Source organism: Rhamphochromis sp. 'chilingali' (assembly GCF_963969265.1).
Source record: "Rhamphochromis sp. 'chilingali' genome assembly, chromosome: 13".
Classification (NCBI taxonomy): domain Eukaryota; kingdom Metazoa; phylum Chordata; class Actinopteri; order Cichliformes; family Cichlidae; genus Rhamphochromis; species Rhamphochromis sp. 'chilingali'.
In genome coordinates this window covers 18255157-18266853 of record NC_137940.1, presented here as the reverse complement: position 1 = coordinate 18266853, position 11697 = coordinate 18255157, and the positions used below count along the sequence as shown (strand labels likewise).

The window sequence follows — 11697 nt, the reverse complement described above, 5'->3', positions numbered from 1 at the left end:
ACAAGAATAACTAGACACTCTAAAACTAAAATAGATCTTATAATTTTATCACTGGTATTTCAGACCACAATTTTATATTATTTTCTAGAAAACTTAAAATCATGGGTAAAGAATCACTTTCATAGTTCATCTAATAGGAGATCCTTTTATGAATTCATACCAAGAAGTCCGCGACAAAATGTAGCAGAAGAATTAGCATCAGTTAACTGGGAGCCTTTATTGTGTAGTGATGATCCACAATTCTGCAGCAGTCACTTCACTGACATTGTCAAGGATGTTATATCAACATACTCCATTAGAGGTCGACAAAAAATAAAGACAACATCTAATCTGCCCTGGTTAAACAAAGAGTGCAAGAATTTAATGAAAATAAGAGCTCAATTACTAAAACGGTTCCTGAAAACAAGTCTAACTCTGGATAGACAGAGATTTACTTCAATGCGGAACAAAGCAACAAGAAGTTTGAGACAGGCCAAAGCAATTTTTTTATAAATATAATTGAAAGAGCCAAAGGTAATGGTAAAATTATCTGGCAACACTTAAATAAATTAGTAGGCCGTCATTCAAACAAAAGTAAAAATACAATTGAACTTTATGTAAATAACTCTATTGTTAGCCTCTATCTATTGCCAGTAATTTAAACACTTTCTTTATCTCATCTGTTAAGGAGATCAGTCAGAGTTTTGACCCAGTCGTATGCTCTGATAATGTGAATGATGTTGGTCAAAATTTGTTCACCATCACTCATATTTCAGACACTGAAGTTGCTAAACTAATTACAGGTTTAAAACAAGGTTTCAAACAACTCATATTTTGAATATGTCTTTCGAACACTCCATTGTTCCAACAGATTGGAAAATGCTGCAGTTACCCTAATTTTCAAAGCAGGTGTGAAGACTGACATGGCTAATTATCGCCCCATAAGCATACTCCTGGTCGTATCTAAAATAGCTGAGAAGTGGGAGGTTAAACTCCTCACTGCTCACCTAGAAAACGCCCAGCCCTCATTACATCCATTGCAGTTTGGCTTTCAGGCACATCACTCCACAGATACTGCCCTGTGTCTGTTAGTGGAGAACTCGAAGAGCCTGCTGGACAAGAGTCCTTGTGTTGGAGCTGTATTTTTAGATCTGAAGAAGGCTTTCGACTCTGTAAACCATCAGATATTGTTGTCCAGATTGACTCAGTTTAATATCTCCAGTCAGGCTCTTCAGTGGTTTGCCTCATATCTCTCACACAGGAAACAGTGTGTGGTGTTCGACGGGGTTAAATCTCCATATTTAGACTGCGATACAGGGGTTCCTCAAGGATCCGTTCTTGGGCCCTTATTGTTCTCTCTTTTTATCAATAACTTACCTGAAGTCTGTCCAAATATATTTGCTCAAAGGCATGCGGATGATGCAGTTATATATACGCAAGCAAATAGTGTCCAGCAGGTGGCAAAAGATCTTACAGCTGCTTTAGCATTAATGCATAGCTGGCTGGAGGACTCATACCTAATGTTGAACACCTCAGAAACTGTCTGTATGTATTTTTCAAAACGCCCCTGAAACTTGAAGCAGTCAAACATATTCCTGGATGGAGTAGAGCTTGAATTAGCTCCAGAATTTAAATATCTTGGGGTCATTCTAGACCCAACATAAATAAAGTGTCCCAGGTACTTAAATTTAATAATCAAAATTTTAATCATATATGTAATAATTTAAATATGAATGTTGCAAAAATGTATTTTTACTCAATGATCATCTCTCATATGGACTATTGTTTGACGTCCTGGTCACTTGCTTGTCCATCAACACTTAAAACTATCAAAAACATTTATAAAAGAAGTTTAAAACTACTTGACAAAAAACCGACTTCCCACCATTCCCCCATTGCAGTCAGATGCGCCCCATCACACGTCTCCCAGTGTTACAGTCCACGAACGCTGAAAGGGAATGAAATAATCACTGTCAATAATACCGATTAAGCAGAGATGTACTGGCATTAGCACAGTGTGAGGTTATCAAGCTGGGCATGACCAAGCATGTTTTCTACTTGGTATCACTTTACATAACTGCAGGTGTAAAAGGCCAAACAGGAACTGTGGTAGTGAAGGTACTGGGTAAATGTCAGGCTACTCTAGTGCATATCAATCACCTTTAACAGCTTTGTCCTGATGGCTGTACACACCCTACTCCGTTATATTTTCATATTATTTATTTTTACACAAAAACTACTTTACATGTGCATCCATTAGTTGATTGAAGCTGAGACTGTGAAGGGACATCCACACAGAAAAAGACTAGCAGCATTAAATCAGAGATTGTGGTTTGTCAGTAAAATTCAGTGACTTAGCATCTAGCAAAGAAAAGTGTGCAGGTCCTGAATGGAACTTTTCTCATCTTTAAAGGAAGCACTTGTAGAAACTACCAGTGTAGGTAAGGCATACAGATGACTGACCTCTGACAGGATGTAAATACATTAAAGGTTTAGCTGTACAGGATTAGCTGGAGTTTCCAGTGGCAATCAAACATGGAGCTGTTACAGTAACAAATATAAGATACCTGCATGTTACACATATGAGAACAGTGCACTTATCGCCTGTTTGAACCAACTTTCTTACTCTTTATCTGCCATGAAACAAGCACACAACATTAGCATAATGTTAGTGTTACACTAACAGGAGCAAGCCAGAACAAACAAACAAAACAAAACCGCTGTTGGCTAGCGTACATGAGCCCGACAGCACTCTTTGGGGTCCAAAAGGGTAAAACTGCTATGTGGTAATATAATATGATTTACATTCTGACGATATAATCAAACGTAACAAAAGCATGTGTTTGCTGTCACACAGGCTATTCCTATAATGACATACAATAAAACAGACACAGGTAGCTAACACAGGGCAAGTTTAATAATGGATTGGATTTATATAGCGCTTTTCAAGGCACCCAAAGCGCTTTACAATGCCACTATTCATTCATACACTGGTGGAGGCAAGCTACGGTTGTAGCCACAGCTGCCCTGGGACAGACTGACAGAAGCGAGGCTGCCATTTCGCGCCATCGGCCCCTCTGGCCAGCACCAGTAGGCAAGTAGGGTAAAGTGTCTTGCCCAAGGACACAACGACCAGGACAGAGAGCCCAGGGATCGAACCGGCGACCTTCCGGTTACAGATACGCTTCCCAACCCCCTGAGCCACGGTCGCCCGTTTAAGTTTAAGTTTAAGGCCTGTTCAAACAATACAGGTTTTGCTACGATTAAACGTTCATAATTGGAAGTTCTTTCACAAAGTAAGAAACAGATATAAAAGCGATAAGATATGAAAAAAAATCATAATGCAGTAGTACCACCTGAACTGGAACTAATGCCACACACACACGGATGACTAAAAATATACAAAGGAAGTTGTTTTTTGGGGGGGTTTTTTAATGCACAAGTAACTCTTTGGCGTCTCCTTCTCTCCATTAGCCTGGCTAGGTTAAAGCAAGAAGGAGCAACAGGGAATCCACTACACAAGCAGCCTTCTTATATCTATTAGCAGCTCTAACGCCTTCTAGCTGCACTGAAGCCAGCTCTCAGTTGCTCAGTCATTAACCTTGCTGTTGTGTCTCACAAGCACAAACACTGCATTCACTGTGACTAGCAGTTGTACATAAGCAGATGAGTTTACACCTGCTCTGTTTTCAAGAGATCCATCCATCCATTCACTTCCGCTTATCCTTTTCAGGGTCGCGGGGGGCGCTGGAGCCTATCCCAGCTGTCATAGGGCGAGAGGCGGGGTACACCCTGGACAGGTCGCCAGTCTGTCGCAAGGCTAACACACAGGGACAAACAACCATTCGCACTCACATTCATTTGCACATTCACACCTAGTGACAATTTGGGTTATCCAATTAACCTATCCCCACAAACTGCATGTCTTTGGACGGTGGGAGGAAGCCAGAGTACCCGGAGGGAACCCACGCAGACACGGGGAGAACATGCAAACTCCACACAGAAAGACCCCGGCCTGATGTTAGAATTGAACTCAGGACCTTCTTGCTAACCACCGTGCCACCGTGCTGCCCCTTTTCAAGAGATCAAAATATAAAATGATAATTAGATTAAATAAACCATCCCAACCTCTCAATGTGGATTATTTAAAAATAATCAGATTAAAGTCCTTAAGAAAACCTATTAGTGGGATAACTGGGAAAGGGCACTGTGGAATTTGCAGGTAGGAATAGCGATGGGTATTGTTTAGGTTTTATCCGATACCAGAACCAAACCGATACTTTTGAAACGGTGCCGGTGCTCGAACCAGTGCTTAAAGAATGGAGAACACACACTTTGTCCGAAAACTTCTCATTTTCAGCTGTTTTTTTTTGGTAAAAAGATAACAATGTTAGCCTTTTCTGCAGCTATAGGGGATATACTGTATGGTATCACTCTTGGCTGGAAGCAGTGCTTAAACAATGGAAAAATTATCAAACTTTTTCCAAAAACCTCTCAGAATTCTGACTTTTTTCTCAGATTTTTTTTCCAGTGGCCCTAATCCTCTTCCGTAATAATGGCACCGGATACCGATACCCATCCCTAGGTAGGAAACCATGTGACTTGGTGACCTGCTTACAGAGGAGTCTTACTTCCTGTGTACTTTTACAGTACTTCTTGTTGTTGTTATGCTAATCTGTCATTGGTCAAATCATGCCTAACGTCCTTAACCAGTTAACAACGGAAACATAGTTTTGATTGTGGTTAGCATTTGCATTGGGTAATGCAGCATTTAGCTTGTCGTAACAGAGTTAGAGAGCAGATGTGCTCTGCTTAGTCACATTAGGTCTGTTGAGTGAAACAGGGAATATGTCCTGCAGTTATATTAACCTTTCTTATTAGTATCTTAATAACTATGACTGAGTTTGTGGCTTAAATGTGGTCAGAATTGACCATTTTTCATGTTCTTGGCTGATGAGTTCCACATTACATAGGTCACATGTCAGGTGTGGTGTAGCATTCAGGCCACATTTGGCCCACACAAGTGCCATAAGTGGGCTCAAATATGTGTGCACCATCTGGGAAAGAAATCAGGCACCCTGTAATTTTCTCTGAGAGATTGGATGTAACAGCAGGAGACATTGCAGTAACATAAAGAGTAGAATTCACTCATGCTTGATTTTTGCTTTGTCTGTTATAATTGCAGATTTTCCATTTTTATATTTTAAATAAGTATGTTGGTGAAAAATTATCACAATTATAACGTGTGCTCCAACACACCTCTGTTAACTAAAATATTTAATGGCATACAAACAGCACAGAAGCTTTTAGGAAATCCAGGGATATTTTGTTTTACTGATAAAGTTTTTCTCAAAAATAAGTAGATGTACCCAGTTTGTGTTCTATAACATGTCCCTGAGGACTGGTTTTCAACACCACCACCACATATTGGGATGCACCTACTCGTGTTTCAAACTACGTGCATGCATTGACAGAAAGGTGCTGATGCACTTGACCAAGACACAAAATGTCACTGGGAGAAGTGTTTGTACCAAGACTAGTGAGACAAACAAATGCACTTTCACATAATTACAAACAATGTTCCCTCTAATATTTCATGTGTCTGAGCAAACACACAAACTCCCTGAGAGGCCCCTTGGACCACTGTGAGCAACAGCAGACGTGTGCAACATGTATCACTGCTGTAACACCTGCACCGCTTCAGCCGTCTGTTCCCGCTGGGGGTTCTGGAGAACCGCTTCAGCCGTCTCTTCCTGCTGGAGGGTCCGAGGAACCGCTTCAGCCTCCTGTCTCCGCTGGAGGGTCCGAGGGGCCCGTTCGGCCTCCTGTCTCCGCTGGAGGGTCCGAGGGGCCCGTTCAGCCTCTTGCCTCGTCAGCTGGGGGTCCGGGAGGACCCAGCCAGCACATCCCAGTGTCTGCTGACGGTTCTGGCGAGGCCATTCAGCCACCACCAGCTCCACCGCCTGCAACCTCAACATCCAAGCCGCCCGCAGCATCTGCTTCCGCCTCGTCTGGTCCAGCCTCTGCAGCTCCGCCTGGTCCAGCCTCAGCCTCTGCAGCTCCGCCTGGTCCAGCCTCCGAGTGTTCAGCTTCGTCTGCGCCTGAGGTCCCCATGCCGTCTGGTCCTGCTCATCCTGTCCGGCCTGCTTGTCCTGCACGTCCTGTTCGGCCGCTTTCCAGGCCGATGACCGGACGTCGTTGCCATCATGGACGGCCCCCTGAACTACACCGCCGTCATGGACGGCCCCCTGAACTACGTCGCCGCCGGTGCCTCCCGCCCGGCCGGCCTCCTGGTCTGCTCCATCGCCGCCGGTGCCTGCCGCCTGCCCGTCCCCCTGGACTGTTTTCTGGGCTCTTGGGCCGTCAGCCTCCGGGCCGGCCCCCTGAACTTTGTGTGAACTGTTTTTCCTGTCCCAGTCCAGCCCTGTATGCAGCTCATATGCAGTCTGGTGTTGCCTACATCTTCCTATTCAGAAGGCAGAAGTTCTGAATACAATCGAAAGCACCACGACTGCAGTTTTTGTGTTGGATGTAAAAGGCGCACATGATGCTGTGACGTAGGCTAGAATCATGGCAGCAGTCAATGACGGTCCAGGCGTGGTATTTCTCTCGTGGAAATGTGCACATTATCTTTTCCTTTCTATTGGTAGGTGGCACAGTGCACTTGTGGCAAGTAAGCAAGCTAGAAGACTGGCAAAGTTATGGAAGAAACACATTAACAAGAGAATTCTGAGTAAAATCAAAGTTACTTTCCCTAGTAACTAGTTACTTTGAAAGTAACGAGTAACTTGAAGTAACTGAGTTACTTTTGAGAGAAGTAACTAGTAATGTAACTAAGTTACTATTTTAAAGTAACTTACCCAAGACTGCTCCTGTCTAACCCTGTCCATTCTGGTCAGTGTCATTGAATGCTTTATAATTGACGTGTCCTGACGTGTTTGTCCAGGACATTCCACAGATGCTTGATTGGACTGAGAATTTGGGTGCCAAATCACAAACTCATTGTTGTGCTCCTCAAAGACTCCTGTTCTGGGGTGTGTCAGAGCCACGTGCCACCATGCTTTCAAGTCTGCGGGGTCCATTGTTTGGCTCCGATTAACTGCCAGTGCAGGATTAGGATCTAAATGCAAAACACAGGAAACTTCAAACTGAATTAAGAAACTATGAGACATTTACCTAGGCCACAGTTTAAGGTCCAACACAAAGTTTGTACCATGAAGCACAAAATCCCCTCCAAACACAGCAGGCAGGAGGAACCATATGGGGACTCAGTGCTTATGTATACACCCACAGGATGATCCAGGTGAAGCTGAAAAATAAGGCACAGGTAGAAGAGAATGGTGAAAACAACCTCACATACAAACAGATCATGGGAGTAAGAACTAAAAACTCAACATCCGAAGGATGTAAACGTGTAAAATCTCAAAAACTCTTGGTTCAAGACCCAAGACTACTAACATTGAGTTTGGCTAACAGAGTACACTTCAACTGCTGTCCACAGATATGTACAGTGGGGCAAAAAAGTATTTAGTCAGCCACCAATTGTGCAAGTTCCCCCACTTAAAATGATGACAGAGGTCAGTAATTTGCACCAGAGGTACACTTCAACTGTGAGAGACAGAATGTGAAAAAACAATCCATGAATTCACATGGTAGGATTTGTAAAGAATTTATACGTAAATCAGGGTGGAAAATAAGTATTTGGTCACCTCAAACAAGGAAAATCTCTGGCTCTCACAGACCTGTAACGTCTTCTGTAAGAAGCTTTTCTGTCCCCCACTCGTTACCTGTATGAATGGCACCTGTTTGAACTCATCATCTGTATAAAAGACACCTGTCCACAGCCTCAAACAGTCAGACTCCAAACTCCGCCATGGCCAAGACCAAAGAGCTTTCGAAGGACACCAGGAAAAGTATTGTAGACCTGCACCAGACTGGGAAGAGTGAATCTACAATAGGCAAGCAGCTTGGTGTGAAAAAATCAACTGTGGGAGCAATCATCAGAAAATGGAAGACATACAAGACCACTGATAATCTCCCTCGATCTGGGGCTCCACGCAAGATCTCATCCCGTGGGGTCAAAATTATCATGAGAACGGTGAGCAAAGATCCCAGAACCACACGGGGGGACCTGGTGAATGACCTGCAGAGAGCTGGGACCAAAGTAACAAAGGTCACCATCAGTAACACACTACAACGGCAGGGAATCAAATCCCGCAGTGCCAGACGTGTTCTGCTGCTGAAGCCAGTGCATGTCCAGGCCCGTCTGAAGTTTGCCAGAGAGCACATGGATGGTACAGCAGAGGATTGGGAGAATGTCATGTGGTCAGATGAAACCAAAGTAGAACTTTTTGGTATAAACTCAACTCGTGGTGTTTGGAGGAAGAAGAATACTGAGTTGCATCCCAAGAACACCATACCTACTGTGAAGCATGGGGGTGGAAACATCATGCTATGGGGCTGTTTTTCTGCCAAGGGGACAGGACGACTGATCCGTGTTAAGGACAGAATGAATGGGGCCATGTATCGTGAGATTTTGAGCCAAAACCTCCTTCCATCAGTGAGAACTTTGAAGATGAAACGAGGCTGGGTCTTCCAACATGACAATGATCCAAAACACACCGCCCGGGCAACAAAGGAGTGGCTCCGTAAGAAGCATTTGAAAGTCCTGGAGTGGCCTAGCCAGTCTCCAGACCTCAACCCCATAGAAAATCTGTGGCGGGAGTTGAAAGTCCGTGTTGCTCGGCGACAGCCCCAAAACATCACTGCTCTTGAGAAGATCTGCATGGAGGAATGGGCCAAAATACCAGCTACTGTGTGTGCAAACTGTTGCAACAACCTGCAATCTGTACCAAAAATCTTCATGGTCACACCTGCAATTAAAGATCAGATGCATTTTATACCTGTTTTAATTCTTCCTTATATAGACCCTCCTCAGTTTCAGGTTAGTTGCGATTAGTCTCAATTAATTGTTCTAATTGTATTTTGCAATTCAGCTAAAAAGCAAACCTGTTAAAGCAAACAGCTTATTTACAACCACCTGCAAATCATAAGAGTAATAAAAGATTCAGCACAACAGACAAGTATCATGTTCAGGATTTCTCTGATCATTAAATCACTATTATTGCCACAATTTGTTTTATTCACCCTTTGGGCAATGTTACTCCACTTGTGTATCCCTACCAAGAGCTCCCTAATTGGCCAGTTAGTGAGCTCTGTCAAACTGTCCCCAAATTAGTTATTTGTTATTATTACTTGTTTTCATGTCACTTGTCTGTTTTCTACTGCACCCTCCTCACACATTCTTAACACAGCAAAGCAAACATTAGCAGCCCATCCACATTCCAGAGGTGCTATAAAAAGATTTCCTGTAAAAAGAATCACACATAAATTCATCCACCCTCTTGTTCTATCTCGGTGGAGGTTAACCTTAAGTCGTAGTCAAGTCTTGTCAGCTTTTACCAGTCAGTCCGTTTGTTTTATTTCCAGTCTTTCATCCATTCATTCATTCATCCATTTTTCTTTCTTTGCTGATAGCGGAAACCATCGCCGCATTTAGATTTCCGCCCTCAGCAAAATGAGCTCATTTCAAAAAGAAAAAGAAGAACTTGAGATCGGATTACCTCGCTGAATCCTTTTTTAGACAGGGACTCTCGTTTCTAATTGTCCCCACAAGTGTTTCCTCCAGAACCCATTTCAATGCGGAGAAACTCACTTCCAACAATTTTCTCGCCGACGTGTAATGCTTGTAATTTCCGATGTGCAGATCTGCTTAAAGAAAAGATTCAGAAACAAAAATCAGTGCACTGTTCAAAATATAAAACAAAATAAAATGAAAAATAACAAAAACAAAATGCAGACGCCCGGGTCTTAGGACTTGTCACTGAATATTCCTCCCATCAATAAAAATACCAACCTAAACCTACACAGAGTCAAATCAACACCACCTCAACCTTTTCATATTCATAAACCTATATGTTTTGCGTTCGTGAAACAAAATAGAACCGTTTCCATATTAAGTAATTTGAACTCTTGAAATATTTTAATTCTCTTAATTCTGCCTGTTTATTTCAACACTTATTCAATGACTTTTATTCAACTGCTACTTGGTCACTCAAATTTTACCTGTTCAAATTGCCTAGGGTTCAACAAAGTCTAGATCCCCGTTATCATGAAACTTGAACGGTGTACGATGATTTACTTACAGGAATTTAGAATCATCACTCAACCTAGCTCTACTACTGGCACTGCGTGACTTTTCTCACACTGGAAACCAGAATTTAGTACAGAACTTTAATACCTCAGGCAATCGTGTTCAAGGGCTGCCCCCCCTTTCTCTTCTTCTTTGTCCGTGTGTTCCTCCTTCTATTCAATCTCCATCACAATGATGTGGCGCTCTGAAATAAGACTCACACTGTTAATTCATCGTTTTCATTCTGCACCACTGCTCAGGCTGTTTTCTTTTCTTTTTAGTGTACAGTAAACAATTGAGTCGAGGCCTTAAGCCCCAGATATCTCGCACGGGCATCGTTTTCATAACCAAACCGCTCTGGACTCTGCTCCCCAGACCACACAAATGCCCTCTGGGCTTATTCTTATAGCAAATTCTATATTTGACTTTGTTGTGTGCAGCATTGAGCCTTTGTCAGTAAAGCCTTCTTCATTGCAGCAGCTGGAGCATTGTGTGTCACTTCTTAGTGAATTAAATCAACATTTTGATTTTGGTGCATGGGTATGTATCAGTTTTCACTCCCTCAACGAGTGCATAAGTGTTCATGTGTGTGTTTCTCTTCATTCTAAGTCGGCGCCTGCAGAAGTGTGTGTTCGTGTGTTGGTGTATGTTTGTGTTCATCACCTTCCTGTTCTGTAGTTTAGGTAAACCAGCGGCCTGAAGCATGCCCTGGGGTCCTCCCCTCCTCTTTGGGTCTGTTTTCATCCGTTGTTGCAGCTGCCTGCATCTTCTCCTTGTAACTTGACCCTTTTGCTTCTGTAGCTCTTTCAGGGTTTACTCCTGCTGTTGGAACTTTGCGTCAAGTCTGACGACCTCCTGCTCCAGCAAGCTTCCGCCTGATTACAAGTCCTGTACGTGAAACTCCAAGTCTGACTGATGAGTTCAATTAGCAGCCAGCTCCTCCGGAGCCATGCTCAATTTCTGCTCTGATGCCTTGAGCTCTTACTGAGGGCAAAAACCTCAGAGTCTTTTCCTTCCACGTCAGATTGGAGTCTGTTTATGTTGTCCTTACTTTGCTCCACGGCCTTCTGCAGCTCTGCTGTTCGGCTCTTCTCAGAGGTCAGCATTCTTTTGCTCACCCTCCCTTTTCCTCCGGGCTTAATGCGCGTCTCGTCACAGCTCTGTCAGCTGATGCAGCCTGGGAATTTCCCCCGTGTAGTGAAACGGGCTTTAGGTTTAGTGCTCTCCGTCTCTGCTGCATGAGATCGCTTTTTTCTTTTGCAGCACTGTTGACATCCTCAAGTTGTTGTTATGAGTCCAGCTGCTGTGGCCTTCAGGGGTCAAAGGGTCAAAGATGGTCGCGGAGAGGGCAACGATGGTAGAGGGGAGGGTAGGAGTCCAGGTCAGCTTCGGCTTTCAGAAAAAACAAAAACAAACAAAACAGGCGAACAGGAAAATGATGTTGTGTTGGCTGTGTTATCCCGAGAGGGGAGAAACAACGAAATCTCGTCTCCCCCCTTTTTTGTTTTTTCTCACCACATAATCAA

General features: G+C 43.3%; 1 long non-coding RNA gene across 1 annotated transcript; it reads right to left on the bottom strand.

The window, feature by feature from the left end:
* Nucleotides 1-217: 217 nt before the first annotated feature.
* LOC308408290 lies at nucleotides 218-10265 on the bottom strand. Its single transcript, XR_013973778.1, has 4 exons — nucleotides 9603-10265; nucleotides 7193-7288; nucleotides 6840-7099; nucleotides 218-1927 (listed from the first exon to the last, which is right to left on the bottom strand). It is a non-coding gene; the product is annotated as an uncharacterized lncRNA (long non-coding RNA).
* Between the last annotated feature and the right edge of the window lie 1432 nt (nucleotides 10266-11697).